Source organism: Eurosta solidaginis, chromosome X (assembly GCF_040869045.1).
Source record: "Eurosta solidaginis isolate ZX-2024a chromosome X, ASM4086904v1, whole genome shotgun sequence".
NCBI classification, from domain to species: Eukaryota; Metazoa; Arthropoda; class Insecta; order Diptera; family Tephritidae; genus Eurosta; species Eurosta solidaginis.
In genome coordinates, this window is record NC_090324.1 from 146,168,645 (window position 1) to 146,177,645 (window position 9,001).

Genomic DNA, 9,001 nt, shown 5'->3' on the forward strand with positions numbered 1-9,001 from the left:
CCTGCTGTATTCTTGTGTTTTTCTTTTCATAGTTAATGCTCTTGATGTTGCTAGCATATTTCGTTGCGTTGCCATGGTTACGGTGTTGCTATGGAGTGTTGCGGCAACTCGCTGTGCTAGTGATGTTTCAGAGACTTGTTTGTGTTGGCTATGTTGCTGATCGTATTCTTGTTTAGATTTTTATTTGTGTTGCGTTGTCTGTGTTACTGCTCCTGTGTTATGGGGCGGTGGTTTTGTGTGGGCCAAATTAATGGATTATATTTGGTCCTCACAACACCAACATCATACCAGTTGACATACAAGTCATTGTATACACCAACATCATACCAGATGGCATACTAGTCAGCATACCCATCAGGGTCATACCAATTAACACACTAGTCAGCCTTTGCACCAGCATTATACCAGATGACATACTAGTTATTATATACACCAATATCATACCAATTGACATACTAGTCAGTGTATTCAACATCAACATACCAGTTGGCATGCATCATTGTAATACCAGTTGACATACTAGTCGATATTTGCATCAGCATCCTACTAGTTAAAAACTTCCCTGTCCAATTATTCATATGTGACTCACAAGAGCCTATTGAAATAAGTTCATGAGTCACATGTGACTCATTTCTTTATGCAATTTAAAGACGCTTTCTTGGTATGAACGTGTCGTTATATATTTGTGAATCCTATGTCAAAAGACCTAAACTTTAGGAAAATGAAAGAAAATTTCGAAATTTTTTTTCTGATAGCTTTTTCTCATTTTCTTCAATTTTTGTATATACTTCTAACTTCAATTAAACAAAAAAGCACACTAATATACGCTTTTGACATTTATATATAAATTTACCGTTATTGTGATTCGAAAACTTAAATTATTTCTTATGGTCCTATATGTACATGTGACTCATTGAACGTGGTAAACAAAATTGTTTTTGCTACGTTCAGGAGTCACATTTGACTCACAAAATAAAATAGACAAAATAAGTAAATATATGTCAAATTATTTATAAAAATAATATTTTATAATATATATTCATATTATTCAATTAAGCAATACAAAAAAGTAATGGGCGTGGTGCATTCTCAAAGCGCTTTGTATGGGGACAGGGAAGTTGTTAATATACTAGTCGTAGTCGGGTTGAAAAATTACTTGAAAATTGATAAATTTCCTCAAATTCATTTTATTTATTATATTTAATATAGATAAAGAGTGTGTACACATATACATATATCACTTTATAATATATCACTTCAATACATAATACTTTGGAATAGATTTTAATAAAAATACATATAACTGCGTATATAAAAACTAAAAAGTATAATTCAAAATTACTAAACTAGTTAAAATGCATTTTTGGTTAATTTAATTTAATTATAAAAGTATTTATGTATAGATATCACTTCATATGTATCACTTCAAAATATATAAACTTAGGAACTAAAGTAAATTAAAATTGACTTATTTTGTTTTGTTAATTTTCCGACAGGGTGGATAAATGATGTATATTGGAACGAGTTTCCGTCATCCCAGCTCAAATTTGGTTTCTGAAGAGAACGAAAATCGACACTGATGATGGCACAACGCCGAAACCGGTTTGTCTCGAAAACAAATTTGACAAGGGATGACGGAAAATCGTTCCAATATACATCATAAATTAAAATTACTTAAACTCAAATTCATTTCAAATATAACCTTCAACTTAGGAACTAATGTAAATTAAAATTACTTATATATAAAAACTAAAAAATTATAATTCAAAATTTTCTAACTAAACTCAAATTCATTTCAAAAATTAGCCTTCAAGGTTTCATCATTCTTATGCAACTAAATAGCTACACCTGTTTTAGTTGAGAAAGTTGCAGTTGAAGTTCAGAATTTTAAATTGAAGTTTAGAAAATTATAATTGGAGTTAAGAAAATTACAATTGTAGCTCAGAATACAGAATTGTAGTTAAAAAAATTGCAATTGTAGGTTAGGAAATTTAAATTCAAAATTTTTTGAACTTCAATTTTAATTTTGTGAGTTTTAGTTGTAAATTCTGAATTCAAATTGTAATTGTCTGAACTCCAATTGAACATTCTGAACTTCATTTCTAATTTTTTGAACTTCAATTGCAACTTTCCCAACTAAACCTGAAAAAGGTGTAGTGAAAAACAGTTTACTCCAGACTTTCTGGCAATGTTTTTATTGCCTTCGCCATGCCGCCTTTTTTTTTTAAATCCCCTTCTTGTGCAACTGCATTGCTTTCTAAGTTGTTCTTCCGGTTCATCATTGGAAGTCAGGCTTATAATAGATTCTGCGAAATAATAAAATATCAAGATTATGTAAATTTAATACTTTTTACGGATGTTACCCAAGAAAACTGAATAAAACTTTGAGTGGTCTTTAAGGCCCTTCTTCCCATGCGTCCCGTCAACATTGTAGTCCATTATGACTGCACTGCTGAGGACTTTTTCAAGGTATTTCTTCACCGAATTTTGCAGCAAGTTCCTATGTGTTGAAATCTGTGAAAATGAAAATAATTATTAGAATATACCAAGTATTATACAAAATCGTTCCAAGCACAACATAGCTTTAGCTCCATTCACAAAGTCCATAACCAAAAATTGCTTTTAAAAAGAATTTTTCACATAACTTATATTTGTTGGTTAGGTACTTGATGAATTGAGCTTCCGATAAGTAATTAAGAAAATTTTAAAACAAATGCTTACTGTCCAGAAGAAAGTACAATGAAGAAAAACATCATAAGACTATGGAAAATAGTTTTTGAAATGTTTGTTCTGGGGCCGTATTTTGTTCTACAATGACGTAACCGATTTTACGCCAACGATAAATATGAATCTGTCAAACTATTTGTGAAAATGATAATACAATATGGATTTAATGGGTAGGCGAGGTCTTTAGTTTATGTCATTAATCTGATTCACCAATTACTATATATTGAGATTTGAAAATTTTTTCCACCTATTCGTTTTTAATTTTTTATTTAAAAAGAAAAATTAAGTCTAAGATCGGGTGTAACCAAACTCCATATGCTTAGCCAAGAGCGCTTATCGTACTGACAATTAGTTTAAGTTTTTGGAAATAAAATAAAATTAATACTTGGCGTGATTTACCTACGACGAGATTTAGGCCGAACTTTTCTTTCAATTTGCATAGTGCTTTTTTTGGTTTTTCTTAGAAATTGGCGAGACGCGAACTAAAAGGCTCACGGCGACTGTGAACGTCATCTGCAAGGCAGATGAATTTGGACTGAGAAGCTTTTCATGCACAAATACACTCTTAGTGTTTGCCAAATCACTGCCGAGAAATACTTTCTTCTAATTGAAAAAATATGTTTCTAAATGTTTGAGGTTTTTTCTCGTGACTTGAACCTAGGACCTTCCGTGTGATAGGCGGAGTTCCCTTTCTGAAAAAATTAACCCGACTTTAGAAAACGTAAGTAAAACAAGTAAGGAAGGCTAAGTTCGGGTGTAACCGAACATTACATACTCAGTGGAGAGCTATGGAGACAAAATAAGGGAAAATCACCTCGTAGTAAAATGAACCTAGGGTAACCCTGGAATGTGTTTGTATGACATGTGTATCAAATGAAAGGTGTTAAAGAGTATTTTAAAAGGGAGTGGGCGATAGTTCTATAGGTGGACGCCATTTCGGGTTATCGCCATAGAGGTGGACCAGGGCTGACTCTAGAATTTGTTTGTACTACATGGGTATCAAATGAAAGTGTTAATGAGTATTTTAAAAGGGAGTGGGCCTAAGTTCTATAGGAGGACGCCTTTTCGAGATATCGCCATAAAGGTGAACCAGGGGTGACTCTAGAATTTGTTTGTACGATATGGTTATCAAATGAAAGGTGTTAATGAGTATTTTAAAAGGGCGTGGGCCTTAGTTCTATAGGTGGACGCTTTTTTGAGATATTGCCATAAAGGTGGACCAGGGGTGACTCTAGAATTTTTTTGTACGATATGAGTATCAAATGAAAGGTGGTAATGAGTATTTTAAAAGGGAGTGGGCCTTAAATCTATAAGTGGACGCCTTTTCGAGATATCGCCATAAACGTGGATCAGGGGTGACCCTAGAATGCGTTTGTACAATATGGGTATCAAATGAAAGGTGTTAATGAGTATTTTAAAAGGGAGAGGGCCTTAGTTCTATAGGTGGACGCCTTTTCGGAATATCGTTATAAAGGTGGACCAGGCTTGACTCTAGAATGCTTTTGTACAATATGAGTATCAAATGAAAGGTGTTAATGAGTATTTTAAAAGGGCGTGGGCCTTTGTTCTATAGGTGGACGCCTTTTTGAGTTATTGCCATAAAGGTGGACCATGGTTGACTCTAGATTTTTTTTGTACGATATGGGTATCAAATGAAAGGTGTTAATGGGTATTTTAAAAGGGGGTGGGCCTTAAATCTATATGTGGACGCCTTTTCGAGATATCGCCATAAGCGTGGACCAGGGGTGACTCTAGAATGCGTTTGTACAATATGGGTATCAAATGAAAGATGTTAATGAGTATTTTAAAAGGGAGTGAGCCTTAGTTCTATAGGTGGACGCCTTTTCGGAATATCGTTATAAAGGTGGACCAGGGGTGACTCTAGAATGCTTTTGTACAATATGGGTATCAAACGAAAGGTGTTAATAAGTATTTTAAAAGGGAATGGGCCTTAGTTCTATTCGTGGACGCCTTTTCGGGATATCAACATAAACGTCGACCAGGGGTGACTCTAGAATGCGTTTGTACAATATGGATATCAAATGAAAAGTGTTAATGAGTATTTTAAAAGAGAGTGGGCCTTTTCGAGATATCGCCATAAAGGTGGACCAGGGGTGACTCTACATTTTTTTGTACGATATGGGTATCAAAGCAAAGGTGTTAATGAGTACTTTAAAAGAGAGTGGGCCTTAAATCTATAAGTGTACGTCTTTTCGAGATATCACCATAAAGGCGGACCAGGGCTGACCCTAGAATTTGTTTGTACGATATGGGTATCAAATGAAAGGTGTTAATAAGTATTTTAAAAGGGAGTGGGTCTTAGTTCTATAGGTGGACGCCTTTTCGAGATATCGCCATAAAGGCAGACCAGGGGTGACTCTAGAATTTGTTTGTACGATATGGGTATCAAACCAAAGGTGTTAATGAGTATTTTAAAAGGGAGTGGGCCTTAGTTCTATAGGTGGACGCCTTTTCGAGATATCGCCATAAAGGTGGACCAGGGGTGACTCTAGATTTTTTTTGTACGATATGGGTATCAAATGAAAGGTGTTAATGATTATTTTAAAAGGGAGTGGGCCTTAAATCTATAAGTGGACGTCTTTTCGAGATATCGCCATAAAGGTGGCCAGGGCTGACTCTAGAATTTGTTTGTACGATATGGGTATCAAATGAAAGGTGTTAATAAGTATTTTAAAAGGGAGTGGGGCTTAGTTCTATAGGTGGACGTCTTTTCGAAATATCGCCATAAAGGTGGATCAGGGTTGACTCTAGAATTGGTTTGTACGATACGGGTATCAAATGAAAAGTGTTAATGAGTATTTTAAAAGGGAGTGACCCTTAGTTCCATAGGTGGATGCCGTTTCGAGATATCGCCATAAAGGTGGACCAGGGGTGACTCTAGACTTTGTGTGTACGTTATAGGTGTCAAATGAAAGGTGTCAATAAGTCTTTTTAAAAGGGCGTGGGCCTTAGTTCTATAGGTGGACGCCTTTTCGAGAGATCGCCATAAAGGTGGACCAGGGGTGCTCTATATGTAATACCACGAACAGTTATCCTTCCAAAATTCCAAGGACTTTTGATTTCGCGCTGCAAAACTTTTTCATTTTCTTCTACTTAATATGGTAGGTGTCACACCCATTTTACAAAGTGGGCGTGGTCATAGTCGGATTTGGGCCATTTTTACACCAATATAGAGTGAGTTCAGATAAGTACGTGAAATGACTTTGGTAAAGATATATCGATTTTTGCTCAAGTTATCGTGTTAACGGCCAAGCGGAAGGACAGACGGTCGACTGTGTATAAAAACTGGGCGTGGCTTCAACCGATTTCGCCCTTTTTCACAGAAAACACTTATCGTCCTAGAATCTAAGCCTCTACCAAATTTCACGGGGATTGGTAAATTTTTGTTCGACTTATGACATTAAAAGTATTCTAGACAAATTAAATGAAAAAGGGTGGAGCCACGCCCATTTTGAAAATTTCTGTTATTTTTGTATTTTGTTGCACCATATCATTACTGGAGTTGAATGTTGACATAATTTACTTATATACTGTAAAGATATTAACTTTTCTTTTAAAATTTGACTTAAAAAAATTTTTTTTTAAAAGTGGGCGTGGTCGTTCTCCGATTTTGCTAATTTTTATTTAGCATACATATAGTAATAAGAGTAACGTTCCTGCCAAATTTCATCATGATATCTTCAACGACTGCCGACTGTGAGCTCTGCTCAACTGAGTATAAAAAAATTCAACCTGCAGTTCCTCAAACCGAATTGATTATTTATAATTTTCACTGTTGGAAAAAATACTTACAAACAAACTTCGATTCTCAGGAACAACATTTTCATCAATCTTAAACAAATCCTCTGCACACGACAGAGGAAAGCAAGATTTGACTGAGTATGCTACAGCTTCTTTTTCAACTAACTTGCTCATTACCACTTTTTAGTCTGCAAGTGCAGTCATCACTGCAGCATTTTGAGAAGACATGAAATCTAAAGAAAATCAAGTTGAATTAAGGTAAATGTAATATGTATATAGAAATATATTTGACATTCTTACACAAAATAGTCTCCTTCAGGTTTTCCACGGTTTCTGAAAGTAAAAACAACACAAATTACTAAATAGATCTTGCATTCATGTAGAGCTTTTTGCTATGCCAATGAACATTCTTTTATAAAAAAATTTGCGTACCGGCAAACTTTGTCCTGCCCTAAAATTGGGTCAATTGCCAGCAAACAGGAAAAATTGAAATAACTTTTGAGAAGGAACACCCTACTTATAACTTTCAGAACTTGAATTTAAATTTTCTGACCTTAAATTGTAACTTTCTGAGTTTAAATTGGAATTTCTTATCTCTATTGCAATTTTCTGAACTTGACTGGAGAAAGTGTAGACTTTAACAAAAATTCTTTTATTACCCGGAATCGTAAATGCTGCACTAATGGAATATGCATCCAAATCATCAAAATTTCAACAACCACAAAAATTTAAAATTTTGATATCTCTTAAAGTTTTGGAACTTTCCAACATATGCCGTTTTGTGTTGAAAATAAGTATATTGTTCTGATTGGGATTTATATTGTATGGGAGATGTCACGACCCTCATTCCCATTTACCCCACTTCTCGCTAAAGCTATGAATTTAACAATATCGGATATGCCAAGTTTATGTTACGTGACTTAATCTGTTAAGGATATGTGATATTAAAAGAACCACACCCTCCTTTCCAATTCTTACCACTTTTCTCCACTGATATAATGTTGATATTGGGCATCTCCATGCCAAGTATCATTGCCCCGTTATTGTTGGAATATATATCAGATGACACGCTCCATATATATCAAAATTACCCCCTATGCACTGAATCACTTTTTCTAACAAATTGGTTTATATTTAATTTAAATCTGTCATACGGTGAAAATTTGCGTGCAGTTTATTTATATATAAACAGACTTTTTTATTCGGTTTTGGGAATCGAATCTTCCGTCCCAAATGGTGGCAATAGGACTTTTAAGTTGCCTCTAGTTAAAGCGCCAGGTCAACAAACGTATAAGGGCAATATATTGGAAACCTTTAGAAGTGCCCTAAGCAGCAAACACATGTTCCAAAGTAAAAACCCGTAGCACAATAATTTTCCTTTTTTATTATAGTCAAGGGATGTTTGTAAATCCCTTAAAATACCTGGTTAAGCGAAAGTTGACGATTTATATTATGAATCTTGAACTTCTCAAAATATAAACAGATTTGTTTACATAATTTTTCGATATGACAGGAGAGCAGTTAGGGAACGCATATTAACGATGGTACTATCGAAATTGCATTAATTTATCCCTTGGACTGAAATTTATAGGCTCGACACATAAGATTTTGTATGCATCTTCGTAAGCTGACGGATGAGTGTATGTATTCGCCGGGGGAGCGACAAATAGCTTAAAACTGTGACTACCATGCCCATTAAATAACTTACTTTGAAAATTTGTTATCTTTGCATCCAACTCCTTGCAACCTGCATACTCTATAACTTGTCACTTTTTATCTGAAAAAAAAAAAAATACTAGAGTTGACGATATCTTATACAGATGTATATGTGATGGAACTTACAAGAGAATGATGGTACGTTTTCTACGTTGGTGAACGATACGCGCTTTATATCTTTCGGCATGGTTTGTTTATATTTATTGTTTAAATTCACTAGATATATGATAATTTAGTTGATAAGTAGGGAAATTAATATTGTGTTGCATATGATTTCGCACCACCAAACAAAACAAATTATTAATTTCCCTAATGTGTTCAATTTAGATTGAGTTAAAAAGTGCCATGTAACATTGGCAGCAATAATATGCTATCAATATGAGGGAGACCTACTAGTTAACATTCTATTTCTTCAACAGGGTATTGGTTTTCTTCGTCTATGAGTGAGAAGTCGCCCACGCAAATACGTAGGGACATGGAGTCAATTGGTTCTAAAAAGAAACTTCTCAAATTTGCACTCCAAAGGCCATCTGGCTTTTTAGAAGAAAATACGTAATCCTGGGAAAAAACACAAACCTCTGCCCCTCAACTTTTCAAAGCCCTGATGCTTATCCTTTGCTAGCAAGTTTTCATGGCTGACTCTATTTACTATTTGTGGAAGAATTTAGTTGGCTTTTTCACATACTTTTTAATGTTTGTAAATAATTTTCGAAATCGTAAGAAAAAACTTCATAACAGACCAATTGATTCAACACTCTTCGCTGGATGCAATAAATGATGGACGTTATGAGTAACA

General features: G+C 34.6%; 1 long non-coding RNA gene across 2 annotated transcripts; it reads right to left on the reverse strand.

Moving 5' to 3' along the window:
* Positions 1-1,167: 1,167 nt before the first annotated feature.
* On the reverse strand, positions 1,168-8,004 carry LOC137234161 (uncharacterized). 2 transcript variants are annotated; one of them, XR_010947712.1, is made up of 5 exons: positions 7,468-8,004; positions 6,790-6,822; positions 6,541-6,722; positions 2,364-2,514; positions 1,168-2,306 (listed from the first exon to the last, which is right to left on the reverse strand). It is a non-coding gene; the product is annotated as an uncharacterized lncRNA (long non-coding RNA). The 2 variants fall into 2 exon arrangements; XR_010947711.1 differs by having other exon boundaries at positions 7,912-7,992.
* Positions 8,005-9,001: the final 997 nt, after the last annotated feature.